Raw genomic sequence first — 25,952 nt, forward strand, 5'->3', positions numbered from 1 at the left:
AGTAACCCTGTGCCACTTTGAAATCAAGTAGGCAATTGGTTAATACTTGATGAAAGTCAAATGTCTTTATCATGAACTCCATAGCACCCAACACCTCCTGAATAATGAAGTAAGGAGAAGGGAAGGCATTTGCCAAGTAATAATCAACATGAGAGTTCACTTTTCATCCAAAATATCTATAAGGAATCAAAGAAGCAATTTTATCTCATAAAATAGTTTTTTTAAAAAGTAGAAGGAAACAAAAAGCAAAGCTATTCTCAACATTGGTTGAAGGCAACAGTTTTAAAAACCAGGCCATGAGGAAACCAATGTGAGAACACAAACCATAAAAAAACTACTTTGCATTTCTTTATTTTCCTGCTTTGACTAACTTGTGCTGAGTGCTAATTGTGTGCAAAAGACCCCAGTGATTAGTGGTCTTTTTTTTTTTTTTTTTTTTTAATTGCCAATCCTGATTTTTACCTGGCCTTGTCACTGATCCCTGTGACAAAGGGAGGAATGGAATTGTGGATGTGATCTTGACAACTCTTTATTAAAGGAGCTGTATTTTCTTTTTATTTAAGTTATTTTATCTGAACTTTGGCCCAATAATTGAGGAGAGAGGAAGAGACACAAACTGAGAAACGAGGATGGAGAAGGACAGAGAAGAAATAGGGATTTAGAACTCACTAAACTAAGAAGATGTGATTTCAATAATATTTCATTTCTAATTTTTGCAGCAGAACCTAATTTGTGACTCTTACCAGTTACTCAGTCATATAAGAGATGATTTCAAAGAGAAAATCTATTTGCACCATCTGGAAACAATAAGTAAACCTATTTAGGAAAATTAAATTATTCTTCACTAGAAGGCAATGGCACCCTATTCCAGTACTCTTGCCTGGAAAATCCCATGGACTGAGGAGCCTGATAGGCTGCAGTCCATGGGGTCGCTAGGAGTCAGACACGACTGAGCGACTTCACTTTCACTTTTCACTCTCATGCATTGGAGAAGGAAATGGCAACCCACTCCAGTGTTCTTGCCTGGAGAATCCCAGGGACGGGGGAGCCTCGTGGGCTGCCGTCTCTGGGGTCGCACAGAGTCAGACATGGCTGAAGTGACTTAGCAGCAGCAGTATACCTTCAACTTCTACTAGTATATCTTCAGACATCAACTTTCACCAAAATGTAACTAGTTAACAATCCTCTTTTCAATATGATGTCTTTCAACTGAAAAACTGCATGATTTAATTTTTTCACATGGAAAGTAGACAGCTGTTTCAAGGTTATAGGTCAGTCAACAAAGGCCTCTCTTTCTTTCTCTTTCCATCAATAAGATCACAGATTATTTTCCAATCCTGTAAACACTGACATTCATCAGAAGCTTCATATGATCACTTAACATTACCAATTGTTACAAACAATTTAATATGTACAAGACAAGCAAACACAAAACTGTCAAGTAAAAGATGTTATAGTTTATAGAACATGCACTTTAATAAAGGCCAATAATTGAAATACAGTCATAGATGACGACTTGAACTCATCTTGGGTCTCCAGAGGAAAAGGCGTGAGGAATCAAGCCTTTGCTGATGCTGCCATTGAAACTTACCTGCAGTGTCACTGAAAGTAAAACGTTGTTAAACTCGTGTTTCCAACCCAACACAGAAGGGGCAGCACCATCCACCACGTAATCCAGACAGGCTATGGGATCCCCCGTTTTCATCCCTTTTCTTTATTTCACACCCTCCAGACAGTCACACCATCTGGTATTGCTATTGCCCAACTTTACAAGCATTTCTCTAGTTAGAACTTGATCATCTCTTGGCCAAGAGTCTTTCAAACTCTTCTCATATCTTTTATTTTCTACTTTGTCACCAAAAGGATTATGATATTTCTTAATCTTTGTAATGTTATAACGTCAAAGTAACTTTTAAGTTTTCTATGTTATGCTTTGTTGAATGATTACAAATAGCAAATGATCATGCCAAAAAAGTCCCCTAAACATATCACTCCATGCAACTGTTTGAACTATGGTCCAGTAATTCAGAAGAGACAGAAACCGAGAAAAAAGGGATGGTGAAGGACAGAGAAGATATAGAGATTTAGAACTCATAGAAGTTCTAAGAATATATGATTTCAATAATATTTATTTGCTCCTTTCTGCAGAAACTAAACTGTGACTCACACCAGTTACATAGTCATATTAGAGATAATTTCAAAGATTAAAATCTACTTAAACCATCTGGAAACAATACTAAGAAAACTCATTTATGAAAATTAAATTACTCTTCACTAATATACCTCAAACTTCTCCTAGCATATCTCTAGATACCAGCTTTCACTAAAAAGTAACTAGCTAACATCCCTTTTTCCATTTCATGTCTTTAACTGAAAAAATGTATGATTTAATTTTTTTTACATGGAGAGTACACAGCTATTTAAGTTCATAGAACAATCAATAAATGCTTCTCCTCTCTTTAATTCCTTTCTTTTATCCCCCAACAAAATCACAGATTATTTTTCCAATCCTCCAAACACTGATAATCATCACAAACTTCATAAATCATATATTACCAATTATTACAGGTTTAATGTAAATATGAACATAACAACTAAACAGAACAGCAGCGTCTAAAAGATGTTATAGTTTTATAGAACATGCACTTTGATAAAGGTCAATAAATGACAGACAGTCTTGGATGGCTGCTTGTACTCACCTTGGGTCTTCAGACAAAAAGGTGTGAGGAATGAAGTATTTGCAGATGGCTCCATGAAAACTTACCTGCAGTGTCTCTGAAAGCAAAACTTTGTTAAAGTGCATTTTTCCAACTCAACACAGAACGAGCAGCATTATTCACCAAGTAATCCAGACAGACTCTAGGATCTCCTTGTTTGCAACCGATTTCCTCATCTCAGACACTGCAGATAAACACATCATCTGGTCATTCTAAAGCCCAATATCACAAATATTTCTCTAGTTAGAACTTGATCATCACTTGGCCAAGACTCTTTCATATTCCTTTCCTATCCTTTATTTTCTACCTTGTCACCCAAAGATTGTGAAGTTTTAAATTATTGTAATATTGTAACAACCTAAGTAGTTTTTAAATATTGCATGCGATTGTCACAATAATTCTGTTAGACACCACTATTTACCACATTTGCAGAAAATGTCAGAGCCAGAATCCCAAATAAATCCTGTGCCATAATTTTATGGCTAATAAAGTAGTTTTTAAAAAGGTAGGCAGAAACAAAAAGCAAAGCTGTTCTAAATGCTGGTTGAAACAATGGTTTTAAAAGCCAACCCATGAGGAAATCAATGTGAGAACACAAACCATAAAATATTACTTTATATTTCTCTATTTTACCCACTTTGACTAAGTTTTGTTGAGTGCTGATTGTGAGCAACCAACCCCAGTGATTACTGGCCAATTTTTTCTCTTTATCCCCAATCCTGTGATTTTTACCTAACCTTCCTTCTAGGACCTGTGACAAAGAGACAAATGTTAATTATGGGTGAGATTTTGACATCTTTTTATCAGGGGAACTGTATTTTCTTTATATTTAAGTTGTTTTATCTGGACTATGACTCAATATTTGAGGAGAGAGGGAGAGACAGAAACCAAGAAACAGGGTAAGAAGAAGGACCGAGAAGAAATAGGGACTCAGAACTCAGAAGTTCTATTAAGACATGATTTCAATAACAGCATTTTGCTAATTTCTCGAGTAGAACCTAAATTGTGAATCTTATCAGTTACTTAGTCATATAAGAGACAATTTCAAAGAAGAAAGTCTTTTTATACCGTATGGAAACAATCAGAAATTATATTTTTGAAAATTAAATTACTGTTGACTAATATACATTCACTTTCTACTAGAATATGTGCAGACATCAGTTTTCATTAAAAAGTTACTCTAGTTAAAATACTTTTTTTCAATATTGTGTCTTTAAAAAATTATATGATTAATTTTTCACATGGTAAGTAGACAGCAGTTTTAAGTTTACAGGACAGTCAATAAAGGCCTCTCTTCTCTTTCTTTATCCTATCCTCCAATAAAATCACAGATTGTTTTTCCAATCCTCCAAACATTGACGGTCATCACAAGCTTCATATGATTACTTAATATTACCAATTATTACAAGCAGGTTTAACATGTAAACATGAAAAAAAGAAGCAAATGCAAAACTGGTACCTGAAAAAATGCTAGAACATGCACTTTTAAAAAGGTCAATAAATGACAGATACTCATAGATGATTGCTTGTACTCACCTTGGGTCTTCATAGAAAAAGCTGTGAAGAACACATGTACACCTGTGGCAGATTCATTTTGATATATGGCAAAACCAATACAATATTGTAAAGTTAAATAAAATAAAATTTAAAAAATTAAAAAAAAAAAAGAATGAAGTCTTTGCTGATGCTGTCATTGAAGCGTACCTGCAGTGTCACTGAAAGCAAAACTTTGTTAAACTCGTGTTTTCAACCCAACACAGAAGGGGCAGCACCATCCACCAAGCAATCCAGACCACTCTGGGATCCGTTTTCATCCCATTTCTTCATTTCACACCCTCCAGGCAGTCACACAATATGCTAATTCTCCTATCCAACTTCACAAACATTTCTTTAGTAAGAACTTGATCATCTTTTGGCCAACAGTCCTTCAGATTTTTTTCCTATTTTTTTTTTTTTTTCTACCTTGTCACCCAAAGGATTGTGAATTTTTTAATCTGTGTAATATTGTAACAACCAAAGTAGCTTTTAATTATTTTATGTTTATCTTTGTTGAACAATTACAAATAGCAAATGATCATGCTAAATAAGTCCCCTAATACATATTATTTCATACAATCATCACAATAATTCTGAATTAGACACCATTATTTACCATATTTTCAGTAATTCCCAGAGCAGAATCCCAAAGAAATCCTGTGCCACTTTGAAATCAAGTGGGCACTTGGTGAATATTTGATGAAGATCTAATGTCTTTACCATGAATTCCCCAGCACCCTAACATCTCCTGATTAACAATAGAAGGGAAATGGAAACCATTTGCCAAGTAACAACACAGAAGCTCACTCTTCACACAAAAGGAGCAATTCTGTGGCTGATAAAGTAGTTTTTAAAAAGTACAAAGCAACAAAAAGCAAAGATTTTCTAAACCCTGGTTGAAGGCAATATTTTTAAAAGCTAAGCCATCAGGAAATCAATGTGAGAACACAAACCACAATACTCAATCTTTATAGTTCCCCATATTTTCAAAAGAAACGGTCATATTAGTCGTCTTGAATTTTATATGTATTCTGCACAATATTTTCTATAAATCCATTCTAGATAATTGTCAAGGTGTCTGAATCCCATCAAAATTAAAAAGGACATCCATGCTCATACACTCTTTGAGAGAAGGCACTGGTGGTATTTCCTAGAATCCTTATACCAGTATTTGCCATTAGTCTTACTTGGAATATTGGTTCCATGTTCTGATTATAGGTATGTAAAGCACCTTAAAAAGAATTTTGGTTTTCAAGTAACTAAATTTGCTTAGATAACCCAGTCATACATAATTCAAATGCAACTAAATAAAACTAAAAACAAACAAACAGCAGAGAGATCTTAGAAACACAACTAACAATTTTTACAAGAAGTAAATTATCAAGACTGAAGATGGTAATCGTCAGAACTTCACTTTTCCATCAGCTAACTTTGTTAAACTCTGGTGAGAACTGGACTGAAAATGAGAAGAGATGAAAACCATAGGTGTATGCTCTAAGTATAATGGCTGCCTAACAAATGGAATGGCTTAACTCCTTTAATTATCAGAAAGACTACCAAAACTCAGATTCCACTTGCAACACCCTTGTATTTTAAACATGTATTAATAGTACGGGACAAGCACTCTTGAGCTGAAATTGTATTCATATTGGCTAATGTTTCTCCCTGATTTTTGAATGACTACTCTTAGGGCGTGTGCTCATTCCCCCAAACCAGTTCTAAATGTTTTTGTTTATTTCACCTGCATGAACACATTAATGTTTCCAGTATTTTCACCTGATCACCCAGGTTCAAACAATTATCACTGGTCTTCCACCTCTGTGGTAGTCTACTCACCCATCTCCCACTGAATCTCAAGTCTTCCTTTGAAGGAATCTCCACACAGGACCTAAATAAAAAAAAAGACAACTAATAGGCTTAAAAAAATCTTCCTGCTGTAAAACTTTCAATCTCATTTCAATACTTAAAGTTAAAATCCTATCATGCCCTATAATGCCAACTTCTGTGCTTTGGAACCTATTGAATCTCTAACTTACTGCCCTCTTCTCAGAAAACACAGCAAGTTCTTTCCCATCTTAGGATTTCTACAGGTTTTCTTCAGAGATGTGGAACACTCCTCACCTGCTGTTTTCAAGTCCTGCCTCTTCATTGGTCAGGTCCCAATCTCAATATTACTCTCCCTTTGAGACTTTTGACCAAAAATCAAAACAACTCTTTCCCTTCTTTCAGGCCCTCAATATTCACTATTAATATATCTACTTTGCTTCCTTTACAGAATTCCAGAATTTGTAGATTATATAATGTTTTATCACTTGTCTTTCATAGCAGATGCATCTTATGGAAGCAGACACTTTTATTTTCTTTATTCATAATCGTGTACTCATCTGTGCCTTTCATTGGACAAGTCTCAGTGCATAGTTATAAAATGAATTAATGAGTGATTATCAGGTCCCTACTGTCCTCACATTTAGTTTCCAAATAACAAGGGTACTTTAGGGTTCCTGGACCCAATTCCAATGTGTGTGTGTGGGGGGGGGCGGGGTGGACTTCCTCATACACCACCCAGTGCTTCTTGGAAACCATCATCAGGCGCAGAGCTCCCACGCTCTCTGGATGAGCCATTCTCTCAGACCCTCCATGTGTTCACCAAATGGAAGCTCTCTGCACCCTCTCCTTTTGGGTTTTTGTGGAGACTTCGTTTCATGGGCATGAAACATTAAATCATTGGTCCGTGGCAATCAATTCAACCTCCAGCTCCTCTCTATACCTAGAGGCTGGGGGCAGGACTGAGACTGGAGGTGCCAACCCTCTAACCACCTGGTTGTGCTCAGTTGCTTCAGTCATGTCTGACTCTTTGTGACCCCAATGGACTGTAGCCCACCAGGTTCCTCTGTCCAAGGGCTTCTCCAAGAAAAAGAATACTGGAGTGGGTTGTCATACCCTCCTCCAGGGGATCTTCCTGACCCAGGGATCCAACCCATGTCTCCTCCATTGCAGGTGGATTCTTTACCCACTTAGTCTCCTGGAAAACTTGGCTAGGGGCTTTCCAAAAGTCACCTCATTAAAGAAACAAAAATACCATTATGTCTCCTATCACTGAAGAAATTCCAAAGACTTTAGGAGCTCCACACCAGAAATGGGGACGAGACCGTATGTATATTTATTATAAATCAAGATATCACAGAGGGTTATCTTACTGCTACTTTCTGTATCTCCCCAAACAATGAATTATCCTGATACATGCCTGTTCTCATTACATAATTTACTCAAATGATGGCAAAGTGGATTTCTTGCTAGATGTTAAGCTCCTGAGGGAACTGGGCTGTGTGTTTCTCTCCATGCTAGTAGGGAGTAATAATGACAGAAAATGCTTTGATGCTAGCTTGATTTCACTCTTAGAAGTCATTTCCAATGAGGAGTCCTCTTGAAAATTACCAATTTACCCTGCATTCAGGTCATATAAATGCTATGTTGCAGCTACTTTAAAATACCTCATAGGAAAGTATGTAATAAAATACCAATCCCACTCTTGTCTTCCCTCTTAGAGAGATGTTGACTTTTATACATTTGACAGTACATTTCTGCTGCTTTCCAAACACCATTCAATCAAGAAACCTTCCCAGCTGGCATAGCCAATAAATGCTTGAATTTTCCATAATGTTTTTTGGAATCCTTCTTCAGCCTGAAGGCCTCCAGTTTCACAATATTGCAATTTAAATGAGAGTTTCTTTTCATAGCCTCAAGGTTGGCAAAAGACATAAAATGCACATTTTTTTTTTTTAGGTTACACTTTTCCAAAAATAGTGTGTCTTAAAAAAGCAAAGAATATGTCTTGAAATTATTCAGAAATAACTTTAAAATGCACATATTTAAATTTATATTTTGGAAGATATTTATATAATAATTCAAGTAACTTTGGTTATAAATATACATTTAAATAAATGAGCTGTTGTTAAAATACAGAATATCATTTTGGCTTCCATTAGGACATAATAAAACTTTGCTGTTTTACATAAATATGATGCTGGGAACATCTTTTCCTATCCAGGAATAATATATAAGTGATATAATAATATAAAAATGTGGAAACATAAGGCAACTAGAAATTTTATTGTTCATTAATCATAAATTTCTCAGTTTTGTGATTTTTTGAAAACTAATTAGATGATCTTATGTGATATTTTATGAAACTCAAAGGTCTGAATCATCTGGTGGTCAGTAGTAGAACAACTCCCAGACATGAAGATTTGCTGATCCTTCACTGTGTGTGTGGGTGCTCAGTCACTCAGTCACGTCTGACTCTTTGCAACCCAATGGACTATAGCCTGTCAGGCTCCTCTGTCCATGGGATTCTCCAGGCAAGAGTACTGGAGTGGTTTGCCATTTCCTTCTCCAGGGGATCTTCCCGACTCAAGGATCGAGCCCATGTCTCTTGCATCTCCTGCACTGGCAGGCAGATTCTTTACCACTGTGCCACCTGGGAAGCCCCCAAACCCTTCACTGTATGGTTTGTCTAACAGAGTATTCAATACCACCACCTGGGTGGCTTAAACAACAGAAATGTATTGCCTCACAGCCCTGGAGGCTAAAGTCTAAGATCAAGGTGTCAGCAGCATTGGTTCCTTCCGAGGGCTGTGAGAGAGAATCCAGGACCCTTGACAGGCTTCTGGTGGTTTGCTGGCAATCTTCAGCCTTTCTTGGCTTATTTGAAGCATCACGCCAATCACCACATGTCTTCATTTTCCATGTGATGCTTTCCTTGCATACAGGTCCCTATGCACAGGTCTCCCCCGTTTTATAAGGAGAGCAGTCATACTGGACTGATGTCCACTTTGATGATATCATGGTAACTCTTACATCTTTAATGATCCTATTGCCAAATAAGGTGACATTTTGAGGTACTGGAGATTAGAACATCAACATGTGAAATTTTGTGGGGATATAATTCAACCGATAACTCTTACTATATGTTAAGCATTTGCCTTTAATTTAATCCCCACACTAATCCTATAAAAGGTGTCATTATTTCCACTTTAGAGTAAACAGACTTCAGTAGTTTAAGTAAATTAAATTATCCAGTTACACAGTGGCAAATGTCAGATTCAGGAGTTAAAACGAGACTTAATTGAGCCAAGCCTCATATCTTTAGAGTGACATTTTGAAACTTTTAAACAAATTACAACTTTCAAACCAGTTTCATTACTGACATGTGTGAAGATAGCAATATGTACTCACAAGTGTAATTATTTAAAAGGATGGTTATATTTACAGCATTGTTTATGGTGGCAGTTTCATAGGTATATATTCACTTCAGACCCATCAAGATGTATGTACTAAACATGGATAACTTTTTTGTATGTCAATTATACCCCTATAAAAAAGAAGTAGTGCAACAGGGAAAAATAAACAGAAATGAGCAACAAGAAGAAAGAGAAAAAAAATGACTGGGATAGAGAAATACCATGTAGATATTTAAAATGAAATGTTTCTAATAATCACTCAAAGATTTTTTTTCCTTTTTTGACGGCTTCTCTGCCTCATATGGATAAGTAGTAAAAAGAAAGTAATGTTGAAATTTGGTCTTCCTAAGTCTTAACTCAAAAGACACTAGTGAAAAGATACAAGCTTTACAGATGTTTTATGAAACCTCACCTCTAATTCAGGCAGCTCTTCGGTGACTTCATCTTTGAAATTTTGGAATAGATAACATATTCCATTGAAATTAAATTTATGATATGGAAAAATATCTAGTATATGTCATTATAAAGCCCTTTCAAGCCACTGACTTCTAAGTATTGAGTATTCATATCTTGCAAATGTACATACCTTTGCTTAATATGATCAACTGAACAACAAGACATGCAGGGCAAGAGGAATATATTTGTTTTAATATAATAAATGATCAAAACTTGCAATCATATTTACCTTCCTTCTGTTTTTTATTTCTGACTTTTAAATTTAAACACATTTCAGTTTATATTCTTCCTATTTCTTCTTAGTTTATATCACCCTGTTGTCACTGTTTCTTTAAGGCCATTATCTCTGAGCCCCAGTTCCTTACTTGCAGGAAGAACTATAAGCACTCATTTCCTTGATTTACCACAGACTAGCATACAGTAATATCTATCCTATTGATTTAGTATTGAAAAAATATGTGCAAGAGTTTATTATTTTCCTTTTAATAATAAATACTTGAAATCCTTTAATAAATAGAAATACAATATTTGGATCAATTGTTTTATTCAATTTTAAAACACTAGAATGACACCTAATTATATAACATAGAAGTACCCTAAATATAATTTTGATTAAATAATGGACCATGATTTTCCCTACTGACAGGGTAAGAAAACTACATAACAGTGATACAGTTATGAGCAAAATGCAATTATTTTATAACACAGCTATTTAAATAAATAAAATTAAAGCTTTATAAGTTGAATTTTGGTGTAATTTCCTACTGAGTAAATAAATAGACATCTTGATGTTCTTTTAAGAATATTCATCTCAAAATGTATTAAAAATACTGTAATATCTATGTCATGTTATTTACCCACATTAGAGCAAATGGTCATAAATTAGAGAAATGCTTTATGATAGTCACTCAATGTCTCTCAGGATGAGGTTCTATAATATTCCTAGGGCAGACTGATTCTTTGCATTTTACCCAAAATGTATACTGTATAAATCTTGTCATTTTTTCCCTCCAAATAATAAACTGGACTCAATACTTGCTGATGTATGTTTGAACAGCTGTTTATAATTTTTTTAAATAATAGTAATACTATCCTGAATGTTCAATGTCTACATTTTGATTCAGTTAAACCTATTAGTACAGATGTCAAATAAAAATCTTAGATAATATTTTTCAACCATTTATTTATATGATTGTTGACCTAAGTGCCACTGAAATGCAAGTCAATAAAAACAGCTATAATATGTAAAACAAAACAGTAGTTACAGATTAAACCCTTTGTGGATCATTGATGTTGGCTCACAGTTATGATGAAGTATTGATTCCTTACTATTGTAGCAGATAGAATCTGGAATATGTATTACTTAACTCCTAAAAATACTTTTAGTTTTATGTATCTTTAAGATACATAAATGTAAGAATTTTAAAGTTATAAACTCCAACTAATTTAAGTCCCTTTTTCTGTAGAAATACAGAACTACTCATATTGCTCAACAAAACATTATGCTAAGTTAATAGAATTCTCACATTACCTATTGAGTTTTTGGAAATCTTTCACAGAACAAAACAGCCTACAACTATAAAATATTTTATGTAAAAAATGAGGAAGAGTTCCAATTTTCTTTTTTTCTCCCAAATAGATAGTCTCATTCATTGATCACTGAATAAACTATGATCCACATTAAAACTGTGTTTTCTGGATGCCATTTTAAAAACACTATCTGCATATTTGTTTTCTATACTTTGTATTTCTTTTTTAAATTGTTTTATAATTAAATTTATTTAGTTATTACCTATTATCTATCTTGGTACTTTTCCTCTATATTTACTATGAATATTTCAAATCATTCTCTATTTTGTATTTTTAAATGTGTATTTCTTTTTCGTGTATTTATTATTTGTGCTGTAATGCTATTTTTCTCCCACAGTTCCTAGCACTAGGAAATTTGCGTTTTCCCCTCTCTGTCATTTTGTCATCATGTTGGCATATTTTTCTGCTTAATTTATATCCACATGTATTTCATCTAAACTAAAAGAACATCAAAGAATGATTTTCCCCCTCTTCTCTTGGTTTTATTTTAATCTAGAATGGATTTTTCCTCCTTGACTGTAGTCTTTTTTCTTTTTTTTCATTTATTATACTATTTTTGGCTGCCTACAAGTTTCTCTTGTTCATGTTTAATGTGAAGAGTTCTCTTGCATGAATATAGTACAAAGTTTACTTCACTTCATGCCTATCTTTTCTATTTTATCTGAGAACTGCATTTATTTTCTTCATGTTAAGGTCTATTATTTTCAGTTTTTTTGCAGGTAGAGGGTACAGGGTTTAAGTGTCCAGCTGAAGGGCTCAACTGTGATTGTGGGAGGCTGAGCTGAGCACTTCTGGTTCTGGTTATTGTGTGATGGGCATGGGGACTCCATGGGAGTTAGATTTCTTTTTCTCTTTTTGGCCACACTTCTAAACATTTTTGTATTAATATTCTGGATAATTTTCAAAATCTAATTTGGCTCCAACTAGTAATGCTTTATGGAAGAAGGTATTTTCATTGGACTTTAGTTTCTTAACCAGTCTCTGTTATCTTTACTTTTGAAAAAATCATGTTACCATAGAAAGGGATTAAACAATACACAAAAATAGTTTGGCATAACAACTAATTGGTCTGGTGAGAGAAAAACAGCATGGCTGTGCTATGAGGTAGGAAAAATAACTACCATATGTTTAAAATTATATGCTCCTTGCAGCAGCTTCTTCTGACTGTGATATATATGTTCTTGAAGTAGCATTTGCCTGAACATTAACTTGAAAAATTAACATTTTCTTTTTAATTAAATTGAATTAATTAGCAGTTAGCAATTGAGGATATATTTTAAAGAAATATAAAAGTCAAAGGATTAGAATTTTTAACATATGATGAGTTTATTCTAATGGATAAGATACATACTAAAGGATATAGGTAGATAATTTGAGAGAGAGGGAAAAAACAAAAGCCTACAAATAATAGGAACTGACATTGGGCAGCTTCGGACTTATTAAAAATCAAAGACATATATGATATTCATCTATCAAGCTAGTAAAATAATGAACTCTTGATGAAAATTTAATACGGAATCTAGAAAAATGGTAGATATGAACCTATTTGTAGGGCAGGAGTAGAGAACACAGACGTGGAGAATGCATTTGTGGACACAGGGAAGAAAGGAGAGAGTGGGATAAATTAGAATAGCACTGATGTATACATACGACCATGTGTACACATGATTCATGTTGTTGTGCAGCAGAAACCAACACTGTAAATTATCCTTCAATTAAAAATAAATTAAAAAAAAGAAATAATAAAGAAGTTAGCTGAAAGAGACATTCCCAGCCACTGTAGGAAAGAAAAGGAAATTGTATAGAGTGGGAGAAATCTATTGGTAATATCTGGGGATGAAAATGGTAACCCACTCCAGTATTGTTTGGGAAATCCCCAAATCAGCCATTACCACCTGCTGGACACCAAGGAAAAGTCAGTAATGGACACAAATTGTCCCTGATGTCATGGGGCCTTCTACTGGGAAGACAGACAGTGAGGTTATTGTTAAAATAGAGGAAATACAGTGCAGGTTGGATGGATGCAAAATAATTTTAAAAAATGTTTATATATTTTCACATAGGAATTAAAATTATAGGAATTTATCTATAGGAATAGATAAGGAATAGATAAGATAAGATAGGAATAGATAAGGAATTTATCTTAGCATAAACTTACAAATAAATAAAGGTTTATGTATTAAGGACTTTTATTGCACACTTAATTATTTTCAAAGTGAAAAATTATGAGCAATAAAAATGTCAATGTTTGAAATAACTGCCAAAAAATTATCATACAAATATACAAAGGAATAAGATGCAGTCATTAAAAATAATATATAAGAAAAAGGAGCAAAATGGGATAATCTATATGCCAAAAGGCCAATTTTAAGAAAAAGTAAAGGATTTCAAGCACAATGCTATTTTTAGCATTTAAACTACACATCAACTGTACAAAATGACTGAATAAATATAAAGAGGATGATGATATATCTTCATTTCTATGTTTTTATAGTACACATAGTTCTTTTTTTACAATCAAATTTGAATAAAATTCAAGACATAAAATTACTTTTGTTTTATCCTTATCATTTAGTTAAATTTTATTTTGAAATATAGGCACATTTGAGATGATGTATAATTTATGAGATATATAAACTGATACACAGTGGAAAGAAGACCCCCTCACATGACCATAGCATTCTAGCCACTTAAGTTTCCCTTTGCATTGGAAGGCAACGATCTTCCTCCTTACCTATTACTTTGTATTTTTCCAGAGATATTCTCTGCGTATATAAGCCTATGTCTATAATGCTGCTGCTGGTGCTAAGTCACTTCAGTCGTGTCCGACTCTGTGTGACCCCATAGATGGCAGCCCACCAGGCTCCCCCGTCCCTGGGATTCTCCAGGCAAGAGCACTGGAGTGGGTTGCCATTTCCTTCTCCAATGTATGAAAGTGAAAAGTGAAAGTGAAGTCGCTCAGTCGTGTCCAACTCTTAGCGACCCCATGGACTGCAGCACACCAGGCTCCTCCATCCATGGGATTTTCCAGGTGAGAGGACTGGAGTGGGGTGCCACTGCCTTCTCCGATGTCTCTAATATATGTGTATAAAATAGACATACTGCTCATGTCTTTGAATCTATAGATTTTATTATAAGAGGGTGCAGTGTGGTGCAAGAAGTAGACAGGCAATCTGAAAACAGCTGTGTTAGTTCTACTACTAGGACATTCATGAGGGTTTCCGATTGTTTCAGGCTTCAGATTTCTTAGGTGTAAATGAGGAAAATAGCCTCCTGCCTGCCAGTCTCACAGTATAAACAGACCTAATGAAGTAGGGACAGGGATTCAGGGAGGGGCTCTTGAGCCATACAAAGTTGGATCTGCTGCATCCTACACATTTCCATATATTGTGTGGTTATTTAGGATTAGTCAGACAGAGAAAGATAAATACCAAATACTTATATATGGAATGTGGGGGGGAAACCTCATAGATACAGAGAACAGATGGGTGGTTGCCAAAAGGCAGGGGGCTGAGGGGGCATGTGGGGAAATGGGTGAAAGGTACAAACTTCAAGTTATAAAGTCAATGAGTAATGGGGATGTAATGCACAGCACGGCGATCCTCAGTTAAAAATACTGCACTGCGTATTTGAAAGTTGCTAAAAGAGGAAACCGTACAAGTTACCATCACAAGAAAATTAGTTCTGTAATTATGAATGACTGTTGTTGTTCAGTCAAAAAGTCGTGTCTGACTTGCTTGCAACCCCATGGACTATAGCCTGCCATGCTCCTCTGTTCATGGGGTTTCCCAGGCAAGAATACTAGAATGGGAAGCCATTGCCTTTTCCAGGGGATGTTCTTGACCTAGGGATCAAACCCACATCTCTCGTCTCCTGCAATGGAAGGCAGGTTCTTTACCACTGAGCCACCAGGGAAGCCCAAATGTGAATGATAACAAATAGTAATTAGATTTACTGTGTGATCATTTTGCAATACATATAAATATTGAATCATTATGTTTTATATGTAAAACTAATATAATTTTATATGTCAAATATACCTCATAAAACTAGCAAATAAGTTTCCTGATCTGACATAACAACTGTTTAAACCTCCCTGAAATAAAAGTGAATTCACACACACACACACACATACACACAGACAGAATTTCCTACTTTTTTTCTAGTTAGTACATTTTCTATATTATTTCTCAAATATTTCACTTTTCTGATGCCATATTTCTTCCTTCCTTCCAGAAATCTATTATCATAGATTTCTAACGTTGTGAGATCTATCCCACAGATCACTTAGGTTTTTCTTCTTTTCAGTTCTTTTTTTCTCTTTGTATCTCATTTAGATGGCCATGATTACTATATGTTTGAGATCACTAGTTTGTTTTCCTTCTGAAATACCTACTTTGGTATTAATTTACTAAAGCATATTTTTATTTCTTATATTTACTTTTCAATATATATGTTTTTCATATCTCCTATTTATATTTTCATTAAGTTCACATTTTCCTTTAAAGCCTTAAAATGGTTCTTTTAAAATTCTTATCTAACAATTCTTCATTTTGTCATCTCAAGATTTGCTATTATTGACTACTTTTAAAAAAAACTTAGTAGTAACTTTTCCATTTCTTTGGATAACCAAAAATTATTGCCTGGATTCTGGACATTGTGAAATTCCATTGTTGACTGATGAATAGTGTTGTGTTTCTTTAAAGGGTTTTGGATGAGGTATGAAGACAAAAACTACTTAAACATACTTTCTAAGTGTATATGTGTGTTTTAATTTGAAAATGAGCTTGGAGTAGTCTTTATTCTAAGGTTAGTTTGGCCCCACAGCTAAAACAGGATCCACCTGGCCATTTCCATTTAATGCCTGAGCTATGCATCAAGGTATCTCTATTCAATTAATAGGAGGTAAAATAATTGATTCCCAGCTATATGTGAGATTTTGCAATGGTTCAGTTTTGATTTCCTGGGAATTGTACTTTCTCTTGCAGTAGCTCCTTTTCAAACTTCCAAGAGTTTTATCCTAGGCTTGTACAGATTGGTATTCCAGGACTCAACCAAAGACTTGTGGAAACCTTCATACAAAGAACTGGAGTTCTTTCTGCCTGTTGCTTCCCTTATTTCTGGTAGTAACCCCATACTTTTCAGCCATCTTGGACTCCTAAACATTGATCACCTCTTCGTTCATGGGCAAGTTCTACTCAGTTCAGTTCAGTTCAGTTGCTCAGTCATGTCTGACTCTTTGCAACCCCATGAACTGCAGCACGCCAGACCTCCCTGTCCGTTACCAACTCCTGGAGTTTACCCAAACTCATGTCCATTGAGTCGGTGATGCCATCCAGCCATCTCATCCTCTGTCGTCCCCTTCTCCTCCTGCCCTCAATCTTTCCCAGCATCAGGGTCTTTTCAAATGAGTCAGCTCTTTGCACCAGGTGGCCAAAGTACTGGAGTTTCAGCTTCAACATCAGTCCTTCCAATGAACATCCAGGACTGATCTCCTCCAGGATGGACTGGTTGGATCTCCTTGCCGTTTAAGGGACTCTCAAGAGTCTTCTCCAACACCACACTTCAAAAGCATCAATTCTTCTGTGCTCAGCTTTTTTTATAGTCCAACTGTCATATCCATACATGACTACTGGAAAAACCATAGCCTTGACTAGACAGACCTTTGTTGACAAAGTGTCTCTTGCCTAGATTTAAATCCTGTCTTTGCCAGCCAATAGATGTACAACCTGGGATAAACTAACTTTCTGCTTCTGTTTCTTCATCTTTAAAGCAGGGACAAATAATAGTACTTACTTTACAAGATTATGGTGATGATCAAATGAGTTAATCCTTGCAAATTTCTTAGAAGATATCTGTCCGATTGCAATCTTGTGGGATATGATAACTGATGCTTCAATGGTGAGCAAATGCGGAGACTCCCACTGCCAACACGGAGCATAGAGACTAGTGTGAAAAATGTTACAGTGAAATCTTCACCTGTGAAAAATGTAACAGGGAGGTATAGCATGCTACTAGTGATCACTGTAGGAAAGACTTCCTTAAAGAACTGGTATTTGAAGTGAAGTCTGATACAACAAATAACTCTGATTCTTCCATTCTTTAAAACAGTATATTACAAACACTTTGATTTTCAGTTCTGTATTGGATGTCAGTGCGTTATTCCCTGTACCCTGGATTTAGATGCAGTTTACTAAAATATAAAATAGTTCTTAAAATGTTTTGTATTTCATCAACACAGTTTGGTTGCATCAAGAACAAAATATCTACATTCAAAAGATAGCCAATGCCTCTTTTTTATCTCTAAAATATCAATTTGGCAGCTAAATTTTATACCTTCAAACCTATTGATATTTGCTTTCCCATAGGTAGTTTTAAAAACTTCTGGTAAGGACAATTTAATATTCATCCTGTGAATCTTTATAAAAACCTATATGCACTTCCTTGGACTCTGCAAAATGTTGATAATAGTTGGTACTTGTTTCTGATGACAATATAAACATTGAATTGGTGACTATCCAGGGCAAATTTATTCATTGTCTTCATTTCTTAGATATTTGACTAAAAGTAGATAAAAGATTGCTTAGGAAAGAAATTAAGAAAATATGGGAAGGCATATTACTGGTCAGCTCGGAGCTCAAATGCCTTGAAAATCCCATGGACAGAGGAGCTTGGTGCAGGCTACTATCTATGGGGTCTCAAAGAGCCGGGCATGACTGACCGACTTCACTTTCTTTTCTTTCTTTGGAGTTCAAAAGGGGTAAAAATCCTACGGACTTTTAGAAGAGTGAAAAATGTATATAATGTATTACTCATAATATATATATAATATATAATTCATAATACATAACTTATGAATTTCTTTAAGAAAGGTTTATGTAACTTTTACAATGACTTTTATTTTACTATATTAGGTTCTAAGTAAATGTCTTCTGAGTTCTCCAATAAGGAGTACCCAGGTAAGTTATTTTTTAATGTATACAGAACATTTACTTTCAAATTTTACTCATGACTTTTAGCTTCTATATCTTTTTAAAAGTGTACATTTCTACCAATGTCACAAAGATGTTATTCCATAATTTCCTCTAGAGTTTTCATAAAGTCACACATCACCTTAGGGTCTTCAATCCTTATCTGGACTTGTTGACTTTTAGAGTACAATAAGAATCTGTTTTTACCTCATTGTTCTCTGCATAACTAAATATGCACAAGTAATTACTTCCTCAATCTTCAATGCCAGCTCTATTGTGCTGTTTCCATAAATGCTCTTTTGATTCTATTGGTCATTTGCTTATCCTTGTGCTAATGCTTTCCTGAAATAATTATAGTTACATTTTAAAGTCAACATCAAAGTAGGAAAATAAACCAGTAATTCAAAATTGCCTTAATTATGTTTTATTTTATAGCCTCAATATATTTCATTTTAAAATCAACTTGGAGTGTGTGTGTGTATATAATTTTATATTATAATGGTAAGACTGATATATTTACAATCTTAGTCCTTATGTTCTTTAATGTGGTATAGCTGCATCCTTATTCAGGTCTTACTGCCCTCAAAAAGGCTTCAGAATATTTTCATGAACATCTTGCCCATTTATGTTAGATTTATTCCTAGGTATAATATTTGCTTTTATGATGAATAAGGTGTTTCTCCAATATATCATACTTTCTAATTAGATTCTAGTGGTATATAGAACTGATTTTCATATATTGACCTTGTAACTATTAGTACCTTCATACAGTTTCTAATTTTGTCTATCTGATTTTTCTGTATTTTATTACTTTGAATAGAACTATTTGATTATTTGACTTTTCTATATAGAAAAATTTTATTTGATTATGTGTATAGAAAATCAAATCATATACAAAAAACATGTCTCTACCTTTCTAATAATTATGCTTTTTCCTCCCTCATTATATTGATTTATTTCTTCATGATATAAATATATATGTCCATAGACCTTCTGATTCATGGGGTCACAAAGAGTCAGACACGACTGAGTGACTGAACTGAACTGATAGATCTTCTGACTGGATAAGTGAGTGTCTCCAGGTTTTTTTTAACATATGGGAGGAGGCAGAGAGATAGTCTCAAAGACTCTACTTCCTACTAATATGGTGATTTCGGGATCTATTTTTATTTGAATGGGATTGGAAAGTGGATGTTATCAGGGCCAGACAGAGCTCTCTACTTTCATCAGGTGTAGTGCTGGCTGGTCATTTACCATTTTCCTCTTCTCTAGGAAATTCCTATTACTCTAAAGACTTGTCTCACCTGCTGTTTCACTCACACATTCACCCACTCCCATTGCTTAGGGTCAACCTTGTCCAATAACTGATTACCAGGAAGTATAAAGGGCCAAACCTCTTGCTTCAATTCGTGCCGCACTTTCCTATGGGTTTCAAGTTTGAATTCCCTGGTTTCAAATATGGGCTTCCCTGGTGGCTCAGTGATAAAGAATCTGCCTGACAATGCAGGAGCTGCAGGAGACTCAAGTTTGATCCCTGGGTGGGGAAGTTCCCCTGGAGGAAGAAATGACAACCCACTTCAGTATTCTTGCCTGGAGAATCCCATAGACAGAGGAGCCTGGTGGGCTACAGTCTATGGAGTCACAAAGAGTCAGACACGGACCAAGCATGAGCATGATGATGTTGAGTTGAGACCACACCCTTGATTTTATTTTTACCAAATTTTGGTTCTTTCAACTCATTTTATATGACCTCGAGAAAGTTCCTTGACTACTCAAAACTTTTTTTTTTTTTAACAAATTAAGTTATTGCTATATAATTTGCAAGATAATATACAGAATAGAGGAAAAGGATGAAAAGTACAAATGTGGAGATAGCAATTGTACATGACAAGCACTCGACGTATTTCCTTTCTTTCTCCTCCCCCTCCTACTTCCTCCTATTTCCTTCCTTTCTTCTTTCTTTCAATGATCCCTTAGACCATTTGACGATATTTGGCCGTGGAGTTCGTGTAACTAACATGCCGTGAGACTACTGCATGTGTAATATAAACTTAAGTATCTATCATTTTGATGGAAGTTGTCTACTTGAGAAATACTTATCCTTGGATTATAAAGAAAAAACATGGGGGCTAAATAATAAAGCCATAGGGGAACCAAGATGCATAAAGCCCAGAATTTTAAATAAATAAGGCTTATTGAACATTAAAAACAAATACATTGGTTTTTCCATGGAGAATACTATATCCTTGATTGCACTGAAGATAAATATTAACAACACAAATAAGATGCAAATACATATTCTTAGTATGCAAAACATGGATTTTATGTGGCTTACAGCTTTGATGTTGTAATGCTAGTGTTCACTGACATTTAATTTTTGGTATAATATCGTCCCAACTGGTGTCTGCCTTTTTACACTATATAATTCAGGCTATTGTCGAAGTGACTTTAAGAAGCCTTAAGGGGCATTCATTAAATTTATAGCATTTATAAAAAGTCGAGCCTGGTGAATACTTAATAAGTATAACTTATTCTTAAGTTTTCTTAGACAAAATAATTTTGCAACACTTGCTAAAACTTTCTTTACTCTCTCCCTCTGTGCATATTTACCCAGAAAGGATTCTGGTTCCCTTCCTTAGCTTTCCCTAAGGGAACTCCTTAACAATTATTCTTTTTAATATATTAATACTATTGATGAAAATTTAGCTTACTAATTAAAAAACAAATTTTAAAATAAATTACTTTAAAGAACTAGGGAAGTTTACTAGTTAAAGGGAATAGCTGCTTACCAGATAACTCATTTCGTTTCCTACTCAAGTTATCTCTTTATATCTGTATCATTATATATTTATAAGTGAGATCTGCTACAGGAAGGAAAATGTACATTCTGACTCAACAACTATTAAAATAAATTCCACTAAACAAAATGGAACTAAACAAAGATATCATATTTACAAAAGAATATAATTAAGCATAAAAGTTAAGACTGAATCATGCATTATAGTAATTTAACAAGTTTGGCATAAAGAAACTTAAAATTGATATTTCCCTGTTATCAAAGGTGAGATGTACATTTCAAAGGTGTTCCTGAGTCCAAGAAAACAGATTAAGACACTTTAGACCTATATTAATGTAAGAAATAGCTATGCTGTTATATTGATTTTTGGTTTAATATCTTTATTTTATCATCACCCTGCTTATTTAACTTATATGCAGAGTACATCATGAAAAACACTGAGCTGGAAGAAGCACAAGCTGGAATCAAGATTGCCGGGAGAAACCTCAATAACCTCAGATATGCAGATGACACCACCCTTATGGCAGAAAGTGAAGAGGAACTCAAAAGCCTCTTGATTAAAGTGAAAGTGGAGAGTGAAAAAGTTGGCTTAAAACTCAACATTCAGAAAACGAAGATCATGGCATCTGGTCCCATCACTTCATGGGAAATAGATGGGGAAACAGTGGAAACAATGTCAGACTTTATTTTTTGGGGCTCCAAAATCACTGCAGATGGCGACTGCAGCCATGAAATTAAAAGACGCTTACTCCTTGGAAGGAAAGTTATGACCAACCTAGATAGCATATTCAAATGCAGAGACATTACTTTGCCAACAAAGGTCCGTCTAGTCAGGGCTATGGTTTTTCCTGTGGTCATGTATGGATGTGAGAGTTGGACTGTGAAGAAGGCTGAGCGCCGAAGAATTGATGCTTTTGAACTGTGGTGTTGGAGAAGACTCTTGAGAGTCCCTTGGACTGTAAGGAGATCCAACCAGTCCATTCTGAAGGAGATCAGCCCTGGGATTTCTTTGGAAGGAATGATACTAAAGCTGAAACTCCAGTACTGTGGCCACCTCATGCGAAGAGTTGACTCATTGGAAAAGACTCTGATGCTGGGAGGGAGTGGGGGCAGGAGGAGAAGGGGACGGCAGAGGATGAGATGGCTGGATGGCATCACTGACTCGATGGACATGAGTCTGAGCGAACTCTGGGAGTTGGTGATGGACAGGGAGGCCTGGCGTGCTGTGATTCATGGGATCGCAAAGAGTTGGACACGACTGAGCGACTGAACTGAACTGAACTGAGGGTTGACTAAAATCTTGCTTGTTGAGTATATGTTCCTTTTTAAAATTATATACTTTATATTATAATTTTTAAAAATCTTTTAAAAATAACTTCGTTATGCTGAATTTCATCAGTCAACTTGATTCATGGTGCCCATTTGTTGGACCAAACATCAGACTAGATGTTGCCGTGAAGTTATTTTTTAGATGTAATTAATATTTACCATGTAATTGTAATTCTTTACCTGCCTCCTGAGAAATCTGTGTGCAGATCAGGAAGCAACAGTTAGAACTGAACATGGAACAATGTACCGGTTCCAAATTGGGAAAGGAGTACGTCAAGGTTGTATACTGTCACCCTGCTTATTTAACTTATATGCAGAGTACATCATGTGAAATGCCAGGCTGGTTGAAGCAAAAGCTGGTATCAAGATTGCCAGGAGAAATATTCAATAATGTCAGATATGCAGATGACACCACCCTCATGGCAGAGAGTGAAGAAGAACTAAAGAGCCTCTTGATGAAAGCGAAAGAGGAGAGTGAAAAAGTTGGCTTAAAACTTAACATTCAAAAAACCAAAAGCATGGTATCTGGTCCCATCACTTCATGGTAAATAGACGGGGAAACAATAGAAAGTGATAATCTTTATTTTCTTGGGCTCTAAAAATCACTGCAGATGGTGACTGTGGCCATGAAATTAAAAGACGCCTACTCCTTGGAAGAAAAGCTATGACTAACCTAGACAGCATATTCAAAAGTAGAGACATTACTTTGCCAACAAAGGTCCGTCTAGTCAAGGCCATGGTTTTTCCAGTAGTCATGTATGGATGTGAGAGTTGGACCATAAAGGAAGCTGAGCACCATTGAATTGATGCTTTTGAACTGTGACGTTGGAGAAGACTCTTGACAGTCCATTGGACTGCAAGGAGATCAAACCAGTCAATCCTAAAGGAAGTAAAAGTGAAAGTCGCTCAATCATGTCCAACTCCTTGCGACCCCATGTACTGTACAGCCCATGGAATTCTCCAGGCCAGAAAACTGGACTGGGCTGCCGTTCCCTTCTCCAGGGGATCTTCCCAGGTCTCCTGCATTGTGGACAGATTCTTTACCAGCTGAGCCACCAGGGAAGCCCATCCTAAAGGAAATCAGTCCTGAATATTCACTGGAAGGACTGATGCTAAAGCTGAAGCTGCAATACTTTTGGCCACCTGATGTGAAGAACTGACTCATTGGAAAAGACCCTGATGCTGGGAAAGATTGAACACAGGAGGAGAAGGAGATGACAGAGGATGAGATGGTTGAATGGCATCACTGACCAATGGACATGAGTTTGAGCAAGCTCTGGGAATTTGTGATGGACAGAGAGGCTTTGTGTGCTGCAATCCATGGGGTTGCAAAGTGCTGGACATGACTGAGTGACTGAACTGAACTAAACTGAACATTTAAAGAACATTTTTGAGTCAAGAAGATTATGCTCTATAAAGTAGGTGGGCTTCCTCAGCCAGCTCTCTTAAAGAAGCTGAGGTTTCCTAAAGAAGAACAATTGTACCTCAAAACTGCAACACAGAAATCTTGCTACAGTTTCGTCTGCACATTTCAGACTTCAGATGCAGTACCAACTCTCCCCTGAGCTTCCAGCCTGCCAGCCTTTCCTGCAGTTTTCATACTTGCCAGCCTCAACAACTGCATAAGTCAATTACTTTAAATTGCTCTGCTGCTGCTGCGTCGCTTCAGTCGTGTCCAACTCTGTGCGACCCCATAGACGGCAGCCTACCAGGCTCCCCTGTCCCTGGGATTCTCTAAGCAAAAACACTGGAGTGGGTTGCCATTTCCTTCTCCAATACGTGAAAGTGAAGTCGCTCAGTTGTGTCTGACTCTTAGTGACCCCATGGACTGCAGCCTACCAGGCTCTTCTGTCCATGGGATTTTTCCGGCAAGAGTACTGGAGTGGGGTGCCATTGCCTTCTCCTTTAAATTGCTCTAAAGAATATATATACTCTCTACATTTTAATAAAGCATTCTATTTCTTGTGGATTTGTCTCTGTAAAGCTCTTCCCCATACAAATCATATCTATTTTCCCACATATATTTTTCTAACTGCAGTTTTGTCACCTCTAGCTTCATAATTCATGTAGAATTTATTGTAGTATACAGTGTGAGATTAAAAGTTACACTTCTCAGAGTTTATCAATTGTTTGAGCACCAATTAAAAAAAACTTTACTGATTTGAAATGTCTGCTTTAGAAGGCAATGGCACCCCACTCCAGTACTCTTGCCTGAAATATCCCATGGACGGAGGAGCCTGGTAGGCTGCAGTCTATGGAGTCACGAAGAGTCGGACACGACTGAGCGACTTCACTTTCATGCATTGGAGAAGGAAATGGAACCCACTCCAGTGTTCTTGCCTGGAGAATCCCAGGGACGGGGGAGCCTGGTGGTCTGTTGTCTATGGGGTCGCACAGAGTAGCACATGAATGAAGCGACTTAGCAGTAGCAGCAGCTAAAGTTATCAGATTTAATTAGAAAGTCAAAGTATAGAATACCCTATTACATTTGAATTTTATGTAAAAATGAGTATGTTTTGAACAAATGTCCCTTTCAATATATTATTTGTGTTTTTTGAAATTGACATTTAGTTGGATATTCTGTATTTTATCTGGCAACCCTAATTTCAAACATTATCCCATTTTTTCTGTAATTTCTATGCCTTCAAATAAATCTTGAGTCATAAGGAGAAAGACTTCTGATGAAGGAAATACAGTAGAAGGCATCAGGGATTAAGAGGACCTAAGTCTTAGACATAATATTTCAGTCTCACCTAGACTAAGTCATATGAGCTATATATTCTTACTGCTATTTTTAAAAAGACTAAGATAGCTTCCAGTATTTGGAACTAAAAATATTTTAACTGACATCAAAGAGATTGTTTTCTTGTAACTGAAATTAATGTGCATTTTAGCTTCTCTGAGAATTTGTTGTTGAATTAGTTTATAAAATAATCACTTTAATATTCCTTTGACATAAATCAAAATTTGAATATATATTTGGATTTAAATTAAGCACAGATTGTTAGTGTGAAATCTGGTATCAGAGAAAACATGGAAGTAGAATCTTTACTATAACAATAAGCTTATAAATAATGCTGTGATGAATATAGGGGTACATATATCTTTTTAAATTAGTTGTTTAAAAAGATATATGTAATACACAAAGGAAGAGAGTCTCTGCCTTCCTAGGAAGGTATTAGTGCTGCTTTATTTATACTTATGTTCCTAGCTTTGATCAGCAAAAACAAACAATCATAAAACACTTGGATGGGTGGCAATGGGCAATCTAGAGAATACTTCTCAGTGGTTTGTCTGACTTCTCTTTTCTTATCCA

The 25,952-nt window shown here is 35.6% G+C and overlaps 1 long non-coding RNA gene across 1 annotated transcript in view; it reads right to left on the reverse strand.

Annotated features, from left to right (window-relative positions):
• Positions 1-425: 425 nt before the first annotated feature.
• Positions 426-25,952, reverse strand: part of LOC139180234 (uncharacterized) — a 338,096-nt gene continuing 312,569 nt past the window's right edge. The window contains exon 4 of the long non-coding RNA XR_011564571.1: positions 426-6,141. This is a non-coding gene — a long non-coding RNA (uncharacterized lncRNA). The remainder of the gene's footprint in view (positions 6,142-25,952) is intronic.

Source organism: Bos indicus, chromosome 27 (genome assembly GCF_029378745.1).
Source record: "Bos indicus isolate NIAB-ARS_2022 breed Sahiwal x Tharparkar chromosome 27, NIAB-ARS_B.indTharparkar_mat_pri_1.0, whole genome shotgun sequence".
NCBI classification, from domain to species: domain Eukaryota; kingdom Metazoa; phylum Chordata; class Mammalia; order Artiodactyla; family Bovidae; genus Bos; species Bos indicus.